This window comes from Benincasa hispida, chromosome 8 (genome assembly GCF_027475165.1).
Source record: "Benincasa hispida cultivar pf3 chromosome 8, pf3_genome.v1.1, whole genome shotgun sequence".
Classification (NCBI taxonomy): domain Eukaryota; kingdom Viridiplantae; phylum Streptophyta; class Magnoliopsida; order Cucurbitales; family Cucurbitaceae; genus Benincasa; species Benincasa hispida.
In genome coordinates, this window is record NC_143485.1 from 27,630,433 (window position 1) to 27,654,645 (window position 24,213).

General features: G+C 32.4%; 1 long non-coding RNA gene and 1 pseudogene across 5 annotated transcripts; one reads left to right on the forward strand and one right to left on the reverse strand.

Annotated features, from left to right (window-relative positions):
* Positions 1–10: 10 nt before the first annotated feature.
* On the reverse strand, positions 11–8,036 carry LOC120082531 (uncharacterized). Of its 5 annotated transcripts, none has more exons than XR_016531320.1 (5): positions 7,761–8,024; positions 7,599–7,669; positions 7,150–7,346; positions 6,081–6,165; positions 11–29 (listed from the first exon to the last, which is right to left on the reverse strand). It is a non-coding gene; the product is annotated as an uncharacterized LOC120082531 (long non-coding RNA). The 5 variants fall into 5 exon arrangements; XR_016531319.1 differs by lacking the exon at positions 11–29 and adding an exon at positions 2,014–2,127; XR_016531321.1 differs by lacking the exon at positions 11–29 and adding an exon at positions 3,223–3,241.
* Positions 8,037–16,631: 8,595 nt separating this feature from the next.
* LOC150034476 (uncharacterized) lies at positions 16,632–20,697 on the forward strand (annotated as a pseudogene).
* Positions 20,698–24,213: the final 3,516 nt, after the last annotated feature.

Consider the following 24,213-nt stretch of genomic DNA (forward strand, 5'->3'; position numbering starts at 1 on the left):
GATCATGATCTCGCACCCAAACCTACAAACTACAAACCAAAATTATGAAAATGACTTGGTTTTTTATAAACAAATGGCCCATATCTAAAGATTTGCACAAATACATATCCCAATACAATGGGATATTTGCTATTTTCGTAGTTTCATAATGAAAAATACTTAAAAAAGGGTGTTTGTTTATTAAAAATGTAGATAATCGCTTATATGTCCGAAATTATAAATATTAAGAATTATAGATGTCCGACATCTTTAAATTACCATGTTTTGTAGAAATATTTTTATAGATACCTGAAAATATTTTGATAACTGTGTTTATTTTGTAGGATTTCTATTCGGAAATGTCTTAAATTTACATAATGTTCCAATAATGTCCTTACGACTATTTATTAATTTATAATTAATTTGATATAATTTAAACTTATATAACATATTTGTTTTTATTAATTTGAATTTTTTTTAAAATTAATACAATTTATATTATTTTTCTCAATAAAATAATCTATCATAATTTAAGATTTTTTGATAAAATAAATATTCATTTAAATTTAAATTTACATATATTGCTAAAAATAATAAGAATTGTGATATAACTAAACTATATGATATATGTGGTTGACAGTTATTTATTTTAATTATATAATGCAAATGAAGATTATATATATAAAAAAAAATAGAAAATGGGGATACCCTCAACTCGAGAAACTGGAAAACTATCTTTCAAGAGAGCATCCAAAACTCTCCAAATGCCCTCAATCCAAGTATCTTAAGATTCCTAGGAATTTTTAGATGTTGGGGCATCTTATAATACTGCAAAACAAATGTGGTAATTTAAATGCCTACTCCATAGGAATCTAGAATGTCCACCAAATAAACGGCTCTTTGGTGCATTTGGGTAATATTTATCTTTGAAAAAAATTTCTACTATTATATTAGTATGAAAAAATTTTCATACTACCTCCATTCATTGCATGTCACAAAAATAGTATTTTAAGAATTATGTGGGCTCCATAAAATAGATTAATTATAAATTAATAAATCATTTATATAACATATCAAATGATGAATGGGGTAGTATGTGTTAGTTTCAACAAGCATGTAGCAGAAGAAAACAGAATAATTAAGCACTCTAATTCATCAATTTTAACTACAAATTAAGCAAGTTCTTCAAAATAAAAGAGGGTTTCAAAAATACCTTTGAAGACTCACTTCAAATTATGAATTCAATTGTAATCTACTCCTCCACTACTTGTGAACTACCAAAAAGTTTCTTTACTATTTTCTAGAAACCTTAGATTGAGTTGTAGGACTCAAAATAAACTGAATCAGTGGGAATTTTAGAGGAGAAGGTGACTGGTTTTCAAAAATTGAATAACTCTTTCTTCAGCAAAGTTTCTCATCAAAACCCAACTGTTTGCATGCAAATTTTCAGCTAAAAACTTGTGTGTTTTATGTTGTAATCCCATGTAATCTGATTGCATCAACAAATAACACCACCTACTAGGTGATTGAGGTAGAATTGTAAATGGAAGTGTGAATAAGATGCGAAAATCCAAAGTGAAAAAATCCCACTCTTGTGGATTTTCAAATTTCAAAATTTTCTTTTAATTTTTAAAACTATTTTCAAAATAAAAAAATCAACTTTCAGTTTTAATAATTTAATTAAACTAAAAAAATTTAATTTATCAAAAATTCATTCAATTAATTAATTTTTCTTATAAATTAATTATTAATTAAATAATTTAATTAATTCTATTAATTTGATATTAAATATTAAATTAATTTAACATCAATTCCACTACCATGAATCTCTATTCATGAATTTAATATTAAATCAAATTTAAATATAAATCGGTTCTCCAATTTCGTTTAATTTCATAATTAAATGTGTAATTACATCACATATAATTATTAATTCTCTTAATTCGAATTTGAACATTTCAAATTAACTCATCACGTTATTCTAAGGCTTATTCCATTTATGAGCTACTAGGGGACCTAATAGACCTATAGATCATGGGCTCCAACGATCCGAAATTAATTAGCTAAACTCTTTAAGCCGAATTAACCCTCATTCATCAACTATTAGGTCACTCCACTAAGCCAAGCCCAGTAGTTGCACTCCCCTCGCTGTAGACATATTTAAAACATAGTACGTCAAGTTTCATTCAACCTTAGCTTTAACCCTAATGCATGCTTCATATTTTGTGAAATAAGTTGGATTAAAACATATTAAGCTAGCTTGTAAAACCACTAGCATGCGTTAGACATGAAAAACATACTTGGAAAACTCATACATTAGTAAACATCAAGCGTTGATAAACATTCACAAGCATTAGAAATTTCAAACTATCCTTCTAGCCTAGAAGAATATATGACTGCCTTTATCCTTAGTTGAGAGTGGACTAATAGTTCTAACCCTCAACGTCAACCTTAGTCGGGGAGAACTCTTTTGCTCAATCCCTCGATGTCGTATTACCTACGTGCACGTGGTCCATCGTACCTTATGTACCTGACTAGGATACCTTTTCATTGTCCTTCAGTATCCTCAGGTACTTCTACTCAGATACCTTCTCAAACGTCCTTCAGTATCGAGCTGCTAAGATACCTATGCATATGTCCTTCGGTATCAATTTGGTCGGATACCTTCTCAAAAGTCCTTTAGTATCAAATTGGCCAGGTACCTTCTCAAGTGTCCTTCGGTACTAAATTGGTTAGATACCTTCTCATATGTCCTTCGGTATCAATTTGGCCGGATACCTTCTAAAAAATCCTTCGGTATCAAATTGGCCAGGTACCTTCTCAAGTGTCCTTCGGTACCTCGTTTTAAGTAAAACTAGTCATAAACATTTAATTGAAAGGATACCTTCTCATTGTCCTTCAGTATCCGTCACGTAACTAGTCACAACATTCAGTTGAACACTAAAGATTAGTGCTCAGATCATCATACTATTTCATCCATCATACTAGTTTATCATAAAAATAAAGTTACTTAAACATGCTGAAAGCATTTGGAAAAGATAACATATTTAAATCATATCAATTCCATGAAAAACATGCTTTACATAGCATGAGAGACAGTTCCACAGTTACATTGCTTGGCATTTCATCTATACACTTAGCATGAGAATAACTTTAAAGAAATCATAATTTCTAAATCATTAAAAACATTAATTCATCACATAGTCACTCACAACTTATTGGCCTCTTAACAGGTTACATGTTTCTTCTAGTTCTTCTTGGCCTGAAACGACATATTTCTCGGTTAAACCACTGAGAATTCCTAGTAAAATACCTTCATTAATTCATTTATTAAAGGAATTTTATGCAGATGGCTCTACTGGTGAGACCCCCATGAGCCACACCAGCGAGATCCCCTAGAGCAACACCAGCGAGATCACCACAAGCGACACCAGCGAGATCACCATGAGCGACACCAGCAAGATCACCTTGAGTGAGACCAGCGAGATCACCTTGAGTGAGACCAGCGAGATCACCTTGAGCGAGATCTCATTACCAGCGACACCAGTGATACTCAGCCCCCCAGCGATACTAGCGATACTTTAAAATGAAATTATTTTAATTTTCACTAAATTTGTTCATGTAGATTGCCAAAACCAAACTTTCGAAGTTCCTTTTCCCTTTTTAATCTTCCTACCGCCTCCCAAATTCAAGGATAATTCGCCACGTCAACTCATATCTAATGACTCAGCCAAGCCAATAAGTGAGTTTCTTTATTTAATACGTTTTTCTTTTCCTTTCTCCTCAATCTCTATAATTTGCATAGATTTTCACTTATATGATATTTAATATATCATTCTTTTGGCGAAACATACTTGTTTAGGAACTTAGATTTCGAGATTTACACTTAGCTTACACGAGCTTATTTCTTCATGCTTTCACCCTCTATCCTTGCTAAGTCATGGCTTCATTCAACTCATTAAGAGACATCTCATTACTTTCTCTTACTTAAAATAATTAGGGTTTGAGCTTTACACTATGGGTTGGGCGTGGGGCTCAATGAGGTCTCTTGGCTTTTTGGCCCTTAACATCAAATTAATTAACTAATTAATGTTTTGATGATAACAAACCTACTTTTATTTATTGAAAATTTGAGTGTTTTGAAGTGCTCATTGCATAGAGTTTGGAACAACAATTTGAATTGCCCAAATCGGAGCTCAAACGAAAAAGATATAGGCAAAATAAGTTTAACGGAAAAATCCTGAGCTGGTGATGTGACAAAAGTTTACTCATCAAAGTGGACCAATTGAAAGATGTCGCTTGCAGTAATGAAATAGTAACACATGGTTAGGATGGCAAAATTCCCCATGGGGTCGGGTCCTCGCAGGTCCTCGACCTGATCGGGGCAGGGAATCCCCAGTTTGACCGGGTATAGAGGTCAAACTGGGGATTTAAATCGGGTCCCCGGTCGAGAACAGGGCAAGGACAGGGAGGGGATCCTCGCCCCGTCCCTGACTTCGCCCCCGCCCCGATTTTTTTAATTATTAATATATATAATATTAATAATAATAATAATTAAAATTAGAAAAAAAAACTGAAACAAAATTTTTAATTATAATATTTTCTAATTATTATTATTATATATACTAATACTACTAAAACAGTAGCTGTTTTAGGTAATTTTTTAATTTTAATTTTCTAATATAATAAATTTTATAATAAAAAACATTAAAATACTTTTTTAATTGTTAATTTAAACATATATATGTAACAATAATACTAATTTATTACATAAAATTTACAATTTCAATATAAATACTAATGTTAGTTAATTTTAGGTAATAAAAATAATAAAATAAAAAGCGAGGATTTTTCCTCGCAGGAACCCGAATCCCTGACCCTGATCCCCCAAGACGGGGAATGGGGCAGGGACGGGGATTAAAAATCCTTACGGGGAGGGGATAGGGAATGCATAAAAATCCTCACAAGGATTGGTAGTTTTAAATTCTCTATATTTATCACCAATCTTTTATTACTATTAAATAGGGTACTTTAAAGTGTGATTCTTATCTTCTTATTTAATTCAAAATGAAATTATTTCCATGAGTTTATTGTTTAAATTACTTATTACTTAAAATTGTATTCATTTTCAAAGAAGTATAAAGCATTATCTCTTGAAAATAAATCTTTGATAGATAAAAATTATTGTTTAAAGAATAGACACTACTACAGAAATTGGATTACGTAATATTTTTCTAATGTTAAGTAAAGGGTATACTTGACGCTTATGAAAGCGTTGAGTATTCGACTGTCAAGTATGATGTGATAACTTGACTTCAAAAAAACACCAAGACAAATGTTTCGTGATACAATTTCCGTGTCAAGAAAGATAATACACTTGACATAGGTGGTATGTCAAGTTTATTAATTCTTGACATTGATTACGTATCATATATGATAACTCTTGACGTTTTTTATTTGTTAAGTATGTCTTTTTTTTTTTCAAATTAAATGCCCCAATTGATATTCTCATTTTCTGCCTTGTATTCCAACAATATAATTACATCAACTAAATAAACATTTACATTTAACATCTATCAACTCAATATATTCACTAAAAATTCCATATGTTCAACTATGACCTTTCATATTAACACTCCTCACAAATGAGGATAATATTTCTCTTTCACATGTACATGCACAAAATAAAATCTCAATTATTGCTTTTGTATACAAAACTCAACTTTCAACAAACATAAAAGTGACAAATTGTTTAATAAGTAACCTCTCAACAAAATACATTATTTAATCTATATATCGAGTTTTGAAGTCTAAAGATCGAGAACTAAGGGTCAGACAAGCCATGTTTAAGCAAGTCAACTTGCAAAATAGAATAAATGGCGATAACATCAAATTTCAAAATATAGAAATAATTGTTAAGATACAACAATGACAAAAAGTCAACTTGTAAAATAGAATAAATGGCGATAACATCAAATTTCAAAATATAGAAATAATTGTTAAGATACAACAATGACAAAAAGTCACACACAAGGAAAAATTTACATGATTGGTTTACTTTATACAATGAAAAAATATCATACTCGAAACTTAAAAAATACCTGCAACTTAAAATTAGAGACTTGCTGGGATTTCATTCATTCTCTTTTGACCATATCCAACTCCGGGAGGAACAATTACTTTTAGCTGCAAAACAAAGGAAGAAGATGGGAGAGATTTGAGAAAATAAAATAAAGAGGAAGAAGATTATCAACAAATCAAGCATATGCTAAAATTTAAAATAGAAAAACGCAAATACTTTTCCCCCAACTTTCACAACTTTCAAGCGAAAGCGACTTGACACAGTTGTAATCCCTCTATAAAGGCAATCAAAGTGCATCTTTAATAGAAAACTAATACAGGAATCAATGAGTAGAAGAGAATATTGGAAGCCCAATCTTATCTACAAGCAATAAAAAATTTCTATGTATGCAACACTCATTCCCACAACTAAGTAGTAGCACAACAAGTCTAAGTTCAACAGAATATGAAATGTGTTAATCTTGCTAAAACTTAATCAAATATATAAGAAATTTTACCAAATGTGTCTCACCATACACTCTTCAACAAAATCTATCACCAGATTAGAAACACATCATTAGAATCAAATAAGAGACATGCAAGTTTTCATTTAAAAATAATTTGAATCTAAGGCTAGCCACTCTAGTTACAAATTTTAAAAAATATGATAGCAAAATTACAAATGCAAAAATTACAAATTAAAAAAATAAGTTTCTGCCACAAAAGTCCAGAATTATAACCTATAATCATAAATCCAAATTTAAGTAAACTCCTAGGACCTAATTTCATTCATCAAAATAGCCAATTAACTTCAAATAGATTATCGAAAGTGTGGCTTGATTCGAATGCCACTTCAAAACTACAACTAAGTAATCCAACTAACGAAAATTTCAATAATAATAATGGTTATAAAACCAAATTCCAGCAACTATGTAACAATTCCAAAAGAGTTTCAAGACCTTAATATCTATCAAAACGTCCAAACATTATTAACTTTGTTGAATAGTGACTCCAATCCCTAGAAATCTTTGAATTGAACATTAAAAATTGAAAATAACTCAATTATTAGACCAATACTTCAATGGGTAACAAAGAACTATTAATACTAACCTCCAAACTTACCAAAACCTTGCCAAGATCGGTCTCAAACCTATTGAATAGCAACTCAACTCCTTCCAACACTTCAAAATCAATCTCATCATCAAACATTCAAACAAGAAAATCATTACAGAAGATGCTACAATTCTTCATGGCTAATTCCTAAACTAACAAGCCCTCAGATTCGTGAAAAATAGATCATTCAGACTCTGCAGAATAAAATAAAATGGTTAAATGCAGAGATAAGTATGGTGGTAAATGCTTCAACTGAAAAGTAAGAATGAAGATAAGGTTTCATTCATGATAATCAAATAAATCCTAGTACATGAACCAAAATAAATTTTAACCTTTAGGTTCACACTCCTAAGCATTCAATCATGCCAAAATCAACAACAAATCTTAATAACTTAATTCGTATAAATTACTCTCAAACCGAAAAGTTATAAAGCCCCAAATCATACCAAAATTCTTGCCGGAAACAAGCTCGAATCCGCTGAACAGCCCGCTTTTGGTTGCAAATCCCCCTTCTAAACTTGAATCACGACCCAAATACAATGGGTATAAAAACAAAGCCCAAATTTTAATGGGTAACAAAGAAATTTCAAGAATCTCAACAACCTTACCCAAGAATCAATTCTGCCGAAGAACGAACATAGCGACAACTGCACACACTCGACCGACGGTGGAATAGAAGAGGGAGAGCGGCGAGGCTGGCGGACGAAACGATGAGGACTAGCGTTATCTCGCAGTGCGGCTAATTGAGTGACTCGTGAAATCCGACGTCGACCTAATACTTTTGTCGGTGGTGAGGTGGCTGAAACGACGACTGTAGTTCATGGGGCTCAGATGTTCAGGTGGCGTAAGCTAGGGCTGGCATTGGCAATGTTATGTGTGAAGCCTGATAGCTAGTGTTGTTAAAATAATAAGTCAATTATTTTTTATATTTTACTTTACATAAAAAATGTGTTAAGTAAGAGCTTCTTATATTTAAGACCTTATATTACTTGACGCGAAAAACATATCAAGTAATGGTTCACGTGAAAATATTCAAAATATTCTGTTAATCTCCACTTTTTTAACCCTTTTACTTGACATTTTCTTTTCTAAAAGGTTATTACTTGACTTTTTTCCAAAGAAACATCAAGTAATTACAAACTTTTGAATGTGATATTCATGAGAAAAATGTTCTTTTACATATTCTTAAAGAGAAAGAATTGTTTGCTAATAAAGAGCTTGTAACTGCAAAAGAGTCTATAAAGGAATTCACTATTGGTGCACAAAACTTGGATAAAATTATTGATGTGGGTAAACCCTTTAGTGATAAAAAAGGACTAGACTATGTGAATGAAAATTCTTCTTCTACTTCTAAAAGCACTACTTTTGTTAAAGTCATCCCTTATATGTCTCAATATGTTTTGCCTAATGTATCTAATTTTGTGCCAAAGTATGAAAAAATTAAACATATTCATGAAAATTCAAAGTTTGTGCGTGAATGATTTCATGCATGCTAGACCAAATTGTGCTCGTAATGTGGACTTTGTGAATAAACTTGAAAAATCAAAGTTTAGGCCTAAACATTCACTTGCTAAAACTCATTGCGTGAATAGTGCCGAACTTGTATCTAATCACAGAAAGGCTAGAGATATCCATGCAAAATCAAAATTTGTGCCTACTTGTCATTTTTGTGGAGTTAAAGGTCATATTAGACCAAATTGTTTTAAATTGAAAAATGCTCCTAGAAAGAATTTCTTGAATAGAAATAAGGTGCAAAATCAATTAGTTAAAAAGAAATTTTTGCCTAATGTTGAATGTTATTCTTGTGGCAAAATTGGTCATAAAATTGATACTTGTTATTTACAAAGAATGAATCCTAGTAATATGGAATTAAATTTAAATGGGTTCCAAAGTCTTTGCTTACTAACAATAAATGACCAAAGAAATGGGTTTCGAAATCATTTGGTTGAGCTTTCTTTATAGGTGTGATTTCAAGAAGCAATTGGTTGCTTGGACTCCAAATTAAAAATTAATTCAAATTGGAGCAACTAAAAAGCTTGCTTGAATCCAACAAAGGAAAATAACTTATTTAGTAACATTTATTTATTTTTTGAGATAATTATTCTTTTGGTTTATTTATGGAAATTATATCTCTCGAATAGTTTAGTTAAAATTTGAGATTTTGTGAAATACTTTGATTATTGGTTTTAATGCCATGAGAAACGATTGTATATCTATCTATTTGGCATTTGTCCTTATTGCTTATGATTTGGCTTTTTAGCAAATTAGATGCTTGTTCTATCCTTGTGTCTTCTTGAAAGGTTTTAAGTAAAAGGATATTGAGTCTTGCAATAGATTTTTCATTGTTTTGATGATTGATGTATCTTGTTTATGCTCTTGGGTATGGAATAGATTAAACTTTTATTAATTGTTTTTGAGTATGAATTATCCATATTCCCTGGCTTAATTGTTGAATGAAAGTTATTTTGAATTGATATTAGTCTTGTTTAAAAGGATGTGATTTGTATGGTTGTTTGAAAGATTTGTTAAATTCTTTTTCATAGGAAAAGTATTTATGAAATTAATTTATATTCTTGAACCCCTTAAAATTTTTGTTCAAAATTGGTGTAATTCTTGATTATGTTGATATCATGCTTATATTTGATCGATAATGTATTCTTTTTTTCTTTCGGTGATATTGAATTTTCTAAAATTTGCTATTATTTGGTATCATTATTTGTTTTTCAAACAATTGGTGTTTATGTTGTAATATTTGATATTTTGGTACTTCTATTGCTTGATTTTTTTTACTTGAACGATTTTATCTCCTTGGTTTTAATTGATATTTCTTATTAGAAAGAGAGTGCTTGGTTGTAGGGGGAGTTATAAATTTTTATATATGAATGTCATGTTTGAATGAAATTGTTTCTCATATTGTAATACTGGTTTGTACTCCTCTTATGCATATTGCTTATCCTTTTAGGGGGAGTAATTGTCTTTGGAATAAAATTTTTTATTTAAAAATTTGTTTGATATTTCTACCCTCAAGTTGAATTATATATTAAATGTCTTTTTTTCCCCTTATTTAAGGGGGAGTGTTCAACTAATTTCAAAATGGGAGAATTTTGTGAAATTGTGTCTTAAATAGAATTAAGCTTGAGCTTGGTCTTTTGTTAAGCCTTTTGAATTTAAGATATTATTTGTTATATTTTTCATAGAAGACATGTTGATATGAGAAGAAATACAAAGTATGTGCTTGTGATTTTAGAGGAAGCTTTCATATCTTTGTTTATTTTTCTTAATTGTCTTTTTTTTTTTTCCTTTTTATTGATTTCAAAAGGAGGAGAGGTAGTAAGAAAAATAAAAGTTGTTATTGAATATATTCTTTTGTTATTAAATATATTCTTTGTGTTCAAGTGAACTGAAATTATATGTGTGTTAATTATGCATTAAGAACATATTTCATATCACACACCTATTTGGATTTCATATTTCTTGACTTGTTTGTCATCATCAAAAAGGGGAAATGATTGGCCTTTTGGCCCTTAACCTCAAATTAATTAATTTTAATTAACTAACTAATTAATGTTTTGATGATAACAAACCTGCTTTTATTTATTGACAATTTGAATGTTTTGAAGTGTCTATAGCATAGAGCTCGGAACAACGATTCTAACACAATTTGACGCCCAAATCAGAGATCAAACAAAGAAGATATAGGCAAAACAAGCTTAATAGAAAAATTTCGAGCCGATGATGTGGCATAAATTTTCTCATCAAAGTGGACCAATTGAAAGGTGTCACTTGGAGTAATGGAATAGTGACACATGACGGGCTTTTGATCTCTAGATTGGTTTTAAAAAGAAAATGAATTTAATATTATGTCTAACGGCTAATTTTGGACACATGGTGGGTTTTTGCTTTTTGTTTTAAAAAAAGAAAATGAATTTAAAAAGAAAAAAGAATTTAATATTATATTTTGTTTGTGTCCGCTAGTTTAGTTTAAAAATCTCCTGGGTTAATTTCTCTATCCCTATACTACTTTAATTTTGCAATTATTGTGTTATTGTAGTGTAGTACATTAAAATAATTGCAATATTTATTCTTTAAATTAATTGTTCATATTGATTTGTTTTAATTGGTAGTTTTAAATTCTCTATATTCATCGCCAATCTTTTTATTACAATTAAATAGGGTGCTTTAAAGTGTGATTCTTATTTTCTTGTTTAATTCAAAGTGAAATTATTTCCATGAGTTTATTGTTTAAATTACTTATTACTTAAAATTGTATCCATTTGTTTAATTGAGTTCATATTAGTAAAAAAATTTAATTAATTTTAATAAACCCTATTCACCCCTCTAGGGTTGCCATACCAATCCTACAAGATCAACCCTATAGATCGATCATGAGGATCAAGTGGCGATTTAAAGTTTGATCATGAAGAGAAAAAGTATGGACTTAGGACTTTAAGGATCCTAAGAGTTTGACTTTTAGGAACAATTAGGCTATTCCAACAATTCAACATATAATGGTTATGCTAATTTAGTAACCAAGTGACTAGGTGATTGTTACATAATGATATTTCTATACAATCAATAGAACTCATTGAAGGATCTCATACCAAGAGTTCCATGAGCGGGCTTAGATCGCTCCGATTTCACAGTGACTGAAACATAAACGATATACATTCCATACAAACAGATATGCATATTAAACTAATAATCGGCATGCTCAGAATACAATAAAATATAAGGATAGGGTTCATACCAGTAGAAGACACTCTTCGAACAACTGAACCTAAAGCAGCGGAAAATCTCCTACCGATCTACGAACACCCGACGAGTCTGTTGACTGTAATAGCACGATTCGAACGTACACGAACAACGGCGCAAGGACGAAATCACCACAAGAGAAACCCGAGTATCCTCGGCGTTAAAAACCCAAAGAGTGAGCTCTGGTGAGTTTGGTAGAGGACGGAGGAGAAGACGTCGTATAGATGATAAACAAGTGGGAGATGAACTCTGCTATCATATAGCGGAAATGCTTATCGTATAGTAGAGCTACACGATTGCTTAGGAAAAACTGAACGATCGTTTAGGAAAGATGTAAACGATTGTTTAGAGAACGCATGAAGTAGACGATCGTTTAGACGAACGAGCTTCTATCGTATAGGCTCTCGTGATCGCTCTTTCACGGATTCTTTTTGGGCACGGGCGATTCGAATGCACGACTAAATAATTAATAAAATGAAAACGATTTTCAAAGCTTTAACCCGTCGGTTACCATAACCTTTGCAGCCCCAACTGCCCATGTTCGAACGTGGATTAATTGGTTAATTATCAAATAATTAATCAATTAATTTAATTAATAAATATTAGTTTTCAATCTCATTTGAGTAGGTGAGAAGTATCAGGCTTTCCTTGATATCATATATCTACTATAGTATTTTTCCTCTACTTGATATAAATCATATTTATATCTAATTTCCTCCAAAATAATGTGTCTCATACATTTAGCCAATTATATCATATATAATTGAACTTCCTCTTGTCAATTTGAACATTTCAAATTAACCCAAACACTAGTTCTCAACTTTATCCAAGCTACCCAGGTGACCTAATGGACCTGTGGCTCGAAGCTCCAACGGTACGTGAATAGCTGGCTAAACTCTTTAGCCACAAGATTCACCATCCGTTAACTGTCAGTGATTTCACTAAAGACCAACAGCTGAACTCTTCTTACCACAGATATATATTTCTGTGTCCATCGGATATAGTCAATCATAAGTATGATGGCCCTTCACAGATGCTCGTAAGTACAGCTGGGCTAATTTACCATTTTGCCCGTGTAGTTACATCTCACTTCTTAAGTATCATTGATTCCTTTAATGAACAATACAACATAGTCCAACTACGTGTGAACACCTCTCGGGCCAAAAAAAGGTGTGTGGTGCCACATCGTTAAAGCCCCGAAATCAACCCTTAAGGGAGCCATCTATCTACTTACCCCTGCCTTGGGGAAAGAGTGAATTCCATCTTGTGTAGTTGAGTTCCCAGCTCCCAAATCAGACGAATCCCCAAAATGGTAGGTTTGAATCGGCGACTTGGCCACTCGCACCCATACAAATCAAAGGACCACCCTCAATGGCAGGAGTTCCCAGCTCACTCAGGATTGAGGTCATGTTACTTATGGTCATCCTAGTGAAGTGAAGTCTCTGTCATGAACGGTGTTATATAACGAGACATTAACACTTCGTGGTCAGGTCTTATACAAACTCTTTGTATAGAACACCACCGCTCGCATGTCCCAAATACGAATGATCAGGATCAGACTATCTATGGCAAGTCACAACACTTGTGACCATTCCACAAAGCGGGTCGAGTCCGTAGCATTACCAGGATAAGGTTTCCCTCCTATATCCATATACTATAGACCATTTTGGTTATCACTTAAGACATGATCCACTTGTATGTCACCACATACATGCTTGAGTCACATACAGATAACCAGGGATTTTATGTTTATTGGTTTGTGGTAAAGCAAATAAAATAAATAACCGAAAAAAACAACAAGATGTGAAGTAAATATCATATATTAACAATCACTGGTGTTCGTATATACTGTTTACAAACTACAGGACACGAGACTTTAGGGCATCAACCCCAACACTCATTACATTTGAAGTATGCCCAAAATACTCGGAGTTCTCAACTTTCTAACCTCTCAACCAAAATTATTACTAATTTGACCGTTGAAGTTAGGGGTATGAAAAAACTGCTTAAAGCAATCGAAACTACTTTCGGTTTGAGTTTAAACCAATCGGTTTGGTGATTTTGAGTTGAATATGGGAAAAAATTGAAAATTTTTGGTCGAGTTCAGTTTGATAGGAAATGGCCTTAGTTAAGTTGGCGTGAATTTTAATATGGTATCCATGAGGTCCCTAGTTCGAGTTTAGCTAGTGCCAATACTAATTTTGCACTTGATCCTAACCCACTTTACATGTATCTTATGCCAAATCAATTTGAACTACTTTAATATCTTTTTTTTAAAAAAAGATATGATGAGAATCTATTAGACTCTAGACATGCACCTAGAAAGTATCATCTCATCAGAGAGATAATACACCAATTTATATGATGAGAATATATTAGACTCTAGACATGCACCTAGAAATACCATCGTAAATTTTATGTTAAACATTCTATTTATCAATAAAATATTATTGAGTATCTTAAAATAAAGTTGTTGATTTTGTATTCTATTATGAAAATCCAATAAACATATCCATGACTATAGTATGAATACTTTAACTTTATATGGTGACATAAATAGGATCAAGTTAATAGTAAATAGCCTAAATGGTCTATAAGTATATGGATGGAATTGGATATCTTATCCTAGTAACACTATTGAATGCGACCCATTTTGTATAGGTAATGCAAATGACGTGATCCATAGATCATTCATGTAGAGACATGTGAGTGGTGGCATTATATGCAATGAATTTGCATATAGAATGGACTATAAAATAGTCACATTTCTTTATAACGACTGTTTACTGTTAAAACTGACTATTTCATACGAAAGTAACCTAGGATAACTCGAACTTAATCTTGAGCTAGCTATGAACTCCCATTTATTCAGGATTATTCTTTGATATGCATGGGTGAGTGTAGTCTAACAACATTGCTCAATAAGCCTTCCATTTTGGGGATAAGACCGAATAGATAGCTGGGGACATAGCCCTGTAAGATGAAATTCACTCCTACCCATTTTAGAGTTAGCAGATAGGTTGTTCCCTTAAGTGCTGATTCTAGGTCTTGAACAATCGGAGCCCCGCCTTCTCATAATAGAGAGGGACATGATTCATAAGTAGTATTATGAATCAAATTGTTCATTAGAGGGTCAGTGGAAACTTAAGGTGCAAGATTTATTTATAGGGGTAAAACGGTAATTTTGACCCAACTGTAATTACGAACGACCTGTGAAGGATTGAATTATTGATTATGGCTTACATGGACAAAAATATATCTATAGCGAGGAGTGTGCAACTATCAAGCTATAGTTGTGTGTCTTGATAGTTAACGAATAGTAATTAATTTGATTAAAGAGTTTATTGAATTAATTACAGATCGTTGGAGCTCATTATCTGTAAGTCCATTAGGTCCCTCTACTAGCTCTTAAATTGGAATAACAAATTGAGTATCGATGTATGAAATTAGGGTTATGAATTTGAAATGTTCAAATTCAATTTTAGGGTTTTCGATTGATTGTATATGATATAATTAAAAACATTTAATTTAATTGAAATTAAAAAAAAAAATAGAAAATCAATTAATACTTAAATTATGATTTAAAGATAAAATTGATTTATTGGTGAAATTGATATTTTATTGATTTAATATTAAGATATTAAATTAATATTATTTTGATTAAAAAGTTTAATTAAAAAAATTAATTATTTAAAATTAGTTTTTATTTAAATTAATTATATTTGAATTAATTTTATAAAACTAATTTATATTACAAAAATAAAATGATTTTTGAAATCATTTTAAGTTAATGGGTTTCTCCATTTTTGGGAAAAACCCATAAACATAGTTGATGGATTAACACCAAATTTCAATTTCATTTTATGATGATCTTCAAGTTGGAGCTGCCCACCATGCAACCTTGTATATTTGTATGAATTCTACCAATATATAGTAGCTCCATGCATGAAGATCATTAAGCATTTTGAGTTTTACTTGCTGAAGTGAAAACCTGAAAACCCTACACATCCCTCACTTGTTCTTCATCAATTCAACTTGATTTGAGTGTTTTTACCAAACGTTCTAGTTTGAGCATAGTAAAGAAGATCTCGGTGGTAGTCCTCTTGAAGATTCAAGCTCTATCTTGGTGGATTTCAACTGAATTCGTGGAGGAAATCTTCAAAGGTAATATGTGTTTTAAACCCTCTTATGAGTATCATATGAACAACATGCTTAAAACTCAAATTAAATGTAGTTTAAGTACTTATTGATTCTAAAGTCTTCCGTTGCATGATATATCATTCCTTCAGGTAGACTAGTGGGTTCCAAAGATAAAAATCCTCGAAAAAGAAAAATAATTAATAGTCAAGACGACTTGGTTGGGGATGTAAATATCCATGAAGAAATCCTTGGCATGACTAGTGAGGAAGGTGAAATACCTAAAGATAATAATGAGATTTCAATAAACTATGTCATGATAGGAAAAAGATGGAATTGAACTAATGTAGCTATTGACAATATTTTGTGTATAATGTTGCTCTTGATATTATATCTGAAAATGAGGATCCTAACCAAAATCTGTTGAAGAATGTCGACATAGAAAAGAATGGCTTCAATAGAAAGAAGCAACTGAGATATAATTAAACTCACTTTCAAAATGTCAGATTTTTGAACTAGTAGTCGAACACCAGAAGGTGTCAAACCTGTGGGATACAAATGGGTATTTTTGAGGAAAAGAAATGAAAATAATGAGGTCTCAAGTTATAAAGCAAGAATAGTTGCACAAGATTTTTCATAAAGACATGGTATTGATTATGAAGATACGTATTCTTCGGTGGTGGATGCAATTACACTAAGATATTTAATTGACTTGACTATGTATGAAAGTCTAGACATACATCTTATGGATGTAGTCACGACATACTTATATGGATCTCTTGATGATGATATTTATATGGGAATCTCAAAAGGATTTAAGGTACTTGAAACATATAAATCAAGTTCTCAGGAATTGTATTCAATAAAGTTATAGAGATCATTATATGGATTGAAACAATCAAGACAAATATGGTACCATCACCTGAGTGGATATTTGTTGAAAGAAGGATATCAAAATAATCTAATATGTCTGTGTGTTTTTATAAAGAAATTACAGTTAAGATTTGCTATTATAACTGTATATGTTAATGAATTAAATATAATTGGAACTCTTGAAGAGCTTTCAAAGGCAATAGAATATCTTAAGAAAGAATTTGAGATGAAAGATCTCAAAAAAATAAAATTTTGTGTTGGTTTGTAAATTGAGCGTTTAGCAGATGGAATATTTATTCATCAGTCAACTTGCACAGGAAAATTTGAAAAGATTTTATATGGACAAAGCATATCCATTGAACACTCCAATGGAAGTTTGTTCATTAGATGTGAAGAAAGATATATTTCGACCTTGAGATAATAATGAAGAACTTCTTGGTCCTGAAGTACCATATCTTAGTGCAATTGGTGCACTTATGTATCTTGCTAATATTACAAGACGTGATATTGCATTTTCAGTAAATTTATTAGCAAGATATAGTTCTTCTTTGACAAATAGACATTGCAATAGAATTAAGCATACACTCCGTTATCTTCGAGGAATGATCGATATGAGTTGTTTTATTCAAATAAATCAAAATTTGATCTAGTTGGTTATACAAATTATGGATATTTATCTGATCCACACAAAGTTAGATCTCAAATAGGTTATCTATCCACATGTGGAGGAACTGCTATATCATGGTGATTAGTGAAGCAGACCATAACGACTACTTCCTCAAATCATGCTGAAATTCTTGCAATTCACGATGTAGGTTGGGAATGTGTATGACTAAGATCAATAGCTCAGTACATTTTCTCGCTTGTTCCCGACGGCTGTTTAGGAGTGCATATGAGTTCATGAGTGCATGAGTTGTGGAACATGTGGTTTGTCTTCTAGTAAAAATCTTCCAACAATGTTATATGAAGACAACACAATATATATAGACCAAATCTATTGAGGATACATTAAAGGAAATAGAACAAAACATATTTCATCATAACTTTTCTACACTTATGATCTTGAAGAAAATGGTGACATCACTATACAACAAATTTGTTTGAAGGATAACGTGACAGACTTATTTACAAAGTCCTTACCTACCACAAACTTTGAGAAATTGGTGCACAACATTGGAATGCGAAGACTCAGAGATCTTAAGTGATATTCCCATTAGGGGAGCAAATATATTGTATTTTTTAGGAGTATAAATTATATGAAATATGTACTCTTTTTCTTTCACTAGGGTTTTTCCCATTGGATTTATCCTAGTAAAATTTTGATGAGGCATATTTCATATATATAATGGACATCTAAGGGGGAGTATTATATAAATATTATAATAAAAAAAGATACCTATCCTTCATGTCTCCATGTATTACCTATCCTTCATGTCTCCATGTATCTTTGTACATGTTGGCTATTTATCTTACAACTACACATTATTGTTGTCCAAATAAGCATATCCCCTACTTGCCAAATTATCTATAAATAGAGTCATTTGGTGGTTTATATGTGTGTGAATATGGGTGAGAAATCCCAATTTTTTGGAGAGAAATTAGAGAAAGTTTCATAATTTTCTTATTTTCTTTATTTTATGTAAGTTATTTATTTATATTATTTTAATAATACAATTTCTCAGCATTTGTGCTCCTCAATTTTACAGTAAAATGTAGTTCTAATGGTATAGTACAATAAAAAGAAAAGTAGGAACAAAAGTCAAAATAAAGACAAACTTCAAAACCCAACTCTACACCTCAAAAAGAGACTAATAACTTACAAATAAATTAACTCTAAAGAACCAAAAAAACTTCATCCACATAAAACAACTTTTGACAAACTAACTCAACTCTATATTTCAAACAATTGAACTATACTCAAATTGATTAACTATACTAAAATAATCATCTATAACCACATTCAAATTAAACTATAGTCATCATACATTAAACCATGTTTGATATCGATGAAAAACCAAATAACTTCATAGTTTTTGTTGAAGTGAATCCCTAAGAAATATCTCAACTTAGTATGCAATAAAAGCCAAAAAGAAACAAGAAAGAAGAACAAAAAAGTGATCGTAAAAAACAAATCCACCACTAAATTACAACCAAAACAAATCAAGATAAAAACTAAGAAGTGATTCCTTGCAACTGACATGAATCTCTTCTCTTTCTTAGACCTCTCCGTCCAAAATTCCCTTACTTATTGCCATTCTCCCTCTCTCTTTTCCTCTTCAAACCAATTTCATTTCTCTTTTCCCATCTCCCATGGGAGCCAATCTCTGCTCCATTAGGTGCCCGGTAGCGGCGCACGCCTCCGATGACGGTAAAGCCAAAACGTGTTAGAGATAATTGATTGAAAAACTCATTTCTAAGGTCGAAAATGATTTTTGTCTCACTTTTAAAACTTAATAATTTTGACATCTCGCCTGCATCATCATATAGCAATTTTACAAAATTACCTTTATTTGTTTTTCTCTTTTCCTACTTCCTTTGATTTCTTCATTCTTTTTTTTTCTTTATTTCTTCCTCCTTCTCCTTCTAATTTCCTCCATTTTTTCTTCTCCCTTCCTCCTCCTTCTTCTACGGTACTTTTCTTTTCCAGTGCAACGAATTTCGACGAAACCATACGCTAGCTCCGATGAATCTATACGGACAACTTTGGTCATTCTCTTCTTCTCTCCCTCTATTTAGTCTGTGTTGTAGAGTAAGATTGCTCGTCAAAGAGTGAGAACAAGCATTGGAGAGTGAAACTAGAGAGCGACATCGTAAAAGGAAAGGAGAGAGGAGAATGATTTGTGGGAGAGAAAAGGGAGCGAGAGGCCAATCTACATAATAGGGTTTCATTTTGTAATTTTATTCGAATTTGACGTCAATAATGATAAAAAACCTCATTTTCAAAATTTAATTTAAACAGAAGGTCAAAAAATCTCATTTTAAAAAAGCGGGTCAAATTTATTTTTTCCTCACACTTGAGCCATCCATCAGGCAAACCCAAAAGTCCTGTGAGATTTTGTAAATTGTGTCCATTGCGACCCTCTCTGTTATTTCTTCTTTTTTTTGAAAAATTAGGACTCGAATTTGCAGACTATGCGATCTGCGGGTGGAGAAGGCGAAAATGGTGGAGGAAAGAGAGAAGAGAAGTGAAGAGAGAGTTAGAGGCATCGATTGAGAAGAAGGAAGTGAGAAACGGGCACATGTCTTTGGAGGAGTTGCTGTTGGCTTCTCCAGGAGTGTCATCAGAGCGAGATTTTAGCAATGGCAGAGAGTTTAATGTTTCGAGACATGGTGGACTCAAGAGAAAAGTTCATCCAACGAAGCTTTCGCAGTTCTCTTCGGCTTGTGAGAGATCGGGTTTGGTTGGTGAATCAGTTGCAGAGGATGAGTATTCTCATGGCGGTTTTTCAATTTGCAGAAGCGAAAGTGGGAAGTTGAAGAAGAAAGTAAGTTTTAGGCTGCCGGAGGTGTCAGACGTTATTGTAATTCCCTCGTCGGAGGATGATGTCACGGCCGATGACGGGAATGTTGCTTCGTAGTTTATGGCTTCTTAAATTATCATCACACTCCAAACTTTATAGTGTATCGATTGAGATTTTTGTACGGATGATCTTCTTCATGGATGTCTTCAAATTATTGATCCGCCTTTAAAAACCAAATTAAATATAACCTTATGCTTACATTCTAGTATACTAGCAACCTTTTAAGTGACATTACATTTGGGACATCCGTTCCAGGTCGATGTTGTCATGTCCCTCACTCGATGAGTAGGGCCAACTCATTAGGTTAGAGAAACACAACATCAGATTGGAAAGGATATCTCTAACCAAATGTCACTTGAAATGTTATTGGTGTACAAGGTTAGATTTCATTTATTTGTGGGGGTGGGTTATTAGTCATTAAGACGCTCATGAGATTTGTACAAAAATTTATACAATTAATTAAAACTATGAATTTTCTTTAAGGCACCAATTTATGACATTCTTTAATTGCGTGAGATTTGTAATTTTATCAATGGAAAACTCATAAACTTTCATAAGCAAATCAATTACGGCAATTAATTGAGATTTCTTTTAAAAATTGCTCATGCATCAATGCATGCAATTGAAGCCTACAGATGTATACATATTTACAAGATAATCTTAATAAAAAGTCTAAATTGATTTAATTTTAACAATTTACATGTTTAATTGAAACAATTATATTTTTTCCACCATACTTTTCAAACTACATTTTAGGAGGATGTTAATTGATACAATTAATTTAAGGGACAATTGTAAATGTAGATATTAGATATAAAGTATTAGTAAATATAACGTAATATAAAAAAATTGCAAATATGACAAATTTTAAATAGTCTATCAATGATGGGCCATATTATTGGTAGGAGTCTATTAGTGATAGACCATATCACTAGCGATAGAAGTCTATCGCGGATAGACTTGTCTATATTTGCAATATTTTTTTAAATGATATTATACATTCGATTATTATTTCTATAAATGTTACCAATTATAATTACCTTTAATTTAATTGATACAATTATTATTTCAAGACTTAAATTAATAAAACCTTAAAATTTAACGATGTAAATTAATATTTTTCCTTCCGTTTTTCTAATCTAAAAATTTGCCTCACTTTGTTCGGAGTTGTTTTTTTTCTTTTCATTCTCCTCTTCTTCTTTTCGGTTAATATTCTTGTTGATTAATCTATTATATATAAAAGATACTACAACGGTAGAATCTTTATCTTCCCATTTTATCTTCTTCTTATTATTTTTTTTAATGTCAAAATTATACATTGTCTTTTAAAATGTTTGTACTTTTCACCTTGTTTCTCTTGATTTTAATTATTAACATATCATCCCTTTACAAAGGGCATGGTAGGAGAGGGGTGAGGAGAGAATTAAATCATGTACACTAAAAACAGATACATATTTGTACCTTTTGATTTTTTTTTTTTTTTGTTGATTTTGTTTATTTTTTGAAAAAAAACTTTTAGACTTCTCCAACAAACACAATAATGAAAACAATTTTTTGTATATATTGGTTTTCTTCAGAAATAGTAATTTAATTCTACCCTTTTTTTCCTAATCATTGTATTATCGTTTGGTTTCTTAACCTATTTTTCCCCCATTCCAGGCTTTTCTTACAAAAATGTTAACGAAAACAAATTATGTTCTCTCTCTCTCTTTTTTTTTCTTTCTTTTATAGTATTAATTAATTTAATTTTGAACTCATGCTCAACCATTAATAGAAATTGTTGTCCAGATGACAAGATCTTTATGTTAACAATCACAAAACACTCAGTTATAAACAGTCGATAACAATTCAAGAATCAGGGGAAGTAGTATGTTGAGGCTTAAAAATCCTTCTGTCGTTTACCAAAAGGCAACACGATCGTGTAGACAATGCTCTAAGAACTAAACAATAGTTCAATTATGTAAACACTACAAGAATTTTGGGCTTTAATGTTGGTTGAAAAAAGTGAAATCAGATGTATAATGTCGATTTTGTTTTTTTTTAAAAAGCGAATCTTTAATGTCGGTTTTAAACCGACATTGTAGGGGTACCTTTAATGTCGGTTTTAAATCGACATTAAAGAGCCACTTAATTTTTCCCTCTTCACTCTCCCCCCTATTTTCTATTCCCCCCCCCCCCCCCCCCATTTTTTTTTTCATTTTCCCTCTTCACTCTCCCCCTATTTTCTTTTTCCTCTCATTCTCACACTTCCCTCTTCAGACCCTCTTCTTTCTCACTTCTCTCTTCAAACCTTCGTCTGTGGTGTAGATCCTCGTCTGCTGTGCAACCCGTGTAGGTTTGTCATGGTGGGTGAAGAGTCTGGCTTCCGTGCAGTTCTGTTCGTCGTCACAACCCGCGTCGCCAGATCTGAAGTCGCCCGGATCTGAAGTGTGCCTGGATTGTGTCGTCGTTCAATCTGAAGTCCAGTTCTGAAGATCTGAATTCACCGTTCGTCGTTCGTCCAGATTAGTATGCTCTTCTTCTCTTTCCTCTCTTAAACTCACAACAATTTTTGTTCTTATGTTACGCCTCTCAACTGTTTGTGTAAATGTCTCAATGAAAGCCAACTGCGGTTTCACTTCAATATGTCTCTCTACTCCTAGATTTGGGCCTTTTTATGTGTCTATGGCCTTTGAAATTCGATTTGATTAATGGTTTTGTTGTATATGATACATTTGTTAAAGTATTGGCAAGAGGCATTGCCAAGAGTTGCTCCTGCGTTGGGTATGCGTGAGCAAGAGCAGTGAAAGCGAAATGTTGAGCGCAAGGCACTGGGTAGACGATCGTGTAGCAAATGGGTAGCGCTACACGATGAGGTAGGCGATCGTGTAGGCGGCGCTGGACGATCGTATAGCAATGCGGGGAGCTAAACGATGAGGTAGACGATCGTATAGCAGATGCGCGGAGCTAAGCGATGCGCTAGACGATCGTGTAGATATGCGCGGGCGCTGGACGATCATGCAAGTGGGCGGACGATCGTCGATCGTGTAGGCGGGCGCTGGACAATCGTATAGCAGATGGACACTATAGCAGATGCACGGGCGCTAAGCGATAGACTACATGATGGCGCTACGCGATGGGCATGAGCACTAGACGATGAGCAGACGCGCTACACGATAGGTGGAATGCTAAGCGATAGGCGATGACGTTAAGCGATAGGCGAATGCGTTAGACGATAAGGCGTCAATGCTAAACGATGGGCACGGTAGCTAAACGATAGCCTATGCGCGAGATCGTTTACTAAACGATTGAGCTACACGATGGGCCACTGGAGCTAAGCGATAGATGCAGGAACTAAACGATTGATTGGCTTGAGAACATGTGCATTATGCTAATTAAATACACTAAAAGAATGTTTGACTCACAGTTTTAATAAGTTTTAGTTGATGACTCACAGTTTTAAAAAGAAGATTCTCTCATTTATTCAACTATTGAGTTTTCTTGTTTTGCAGGTGCAACAAAGGAGTAAAGATTTGGTATCACAACCTTTTTATGCTTTTTCTTGGGGAACTCTAGTAAAGAATTTTGCCTTGAATGTACCATTTATACACATTCCCAATAAACACGGTTAGTTGAATATGAATTCTGATCACATTTTCACTTTCAATCCTTTGTCTTAAACCTTTTTTGTTTGTGATCCTTTGAACAACAGTGGTCAGACAAAGATGCCTATAACCAGACACTGCTGAAGCTAGGGGGGTCTGTTCAAGAAGAATTATGAAGGGATCCATACTTACCA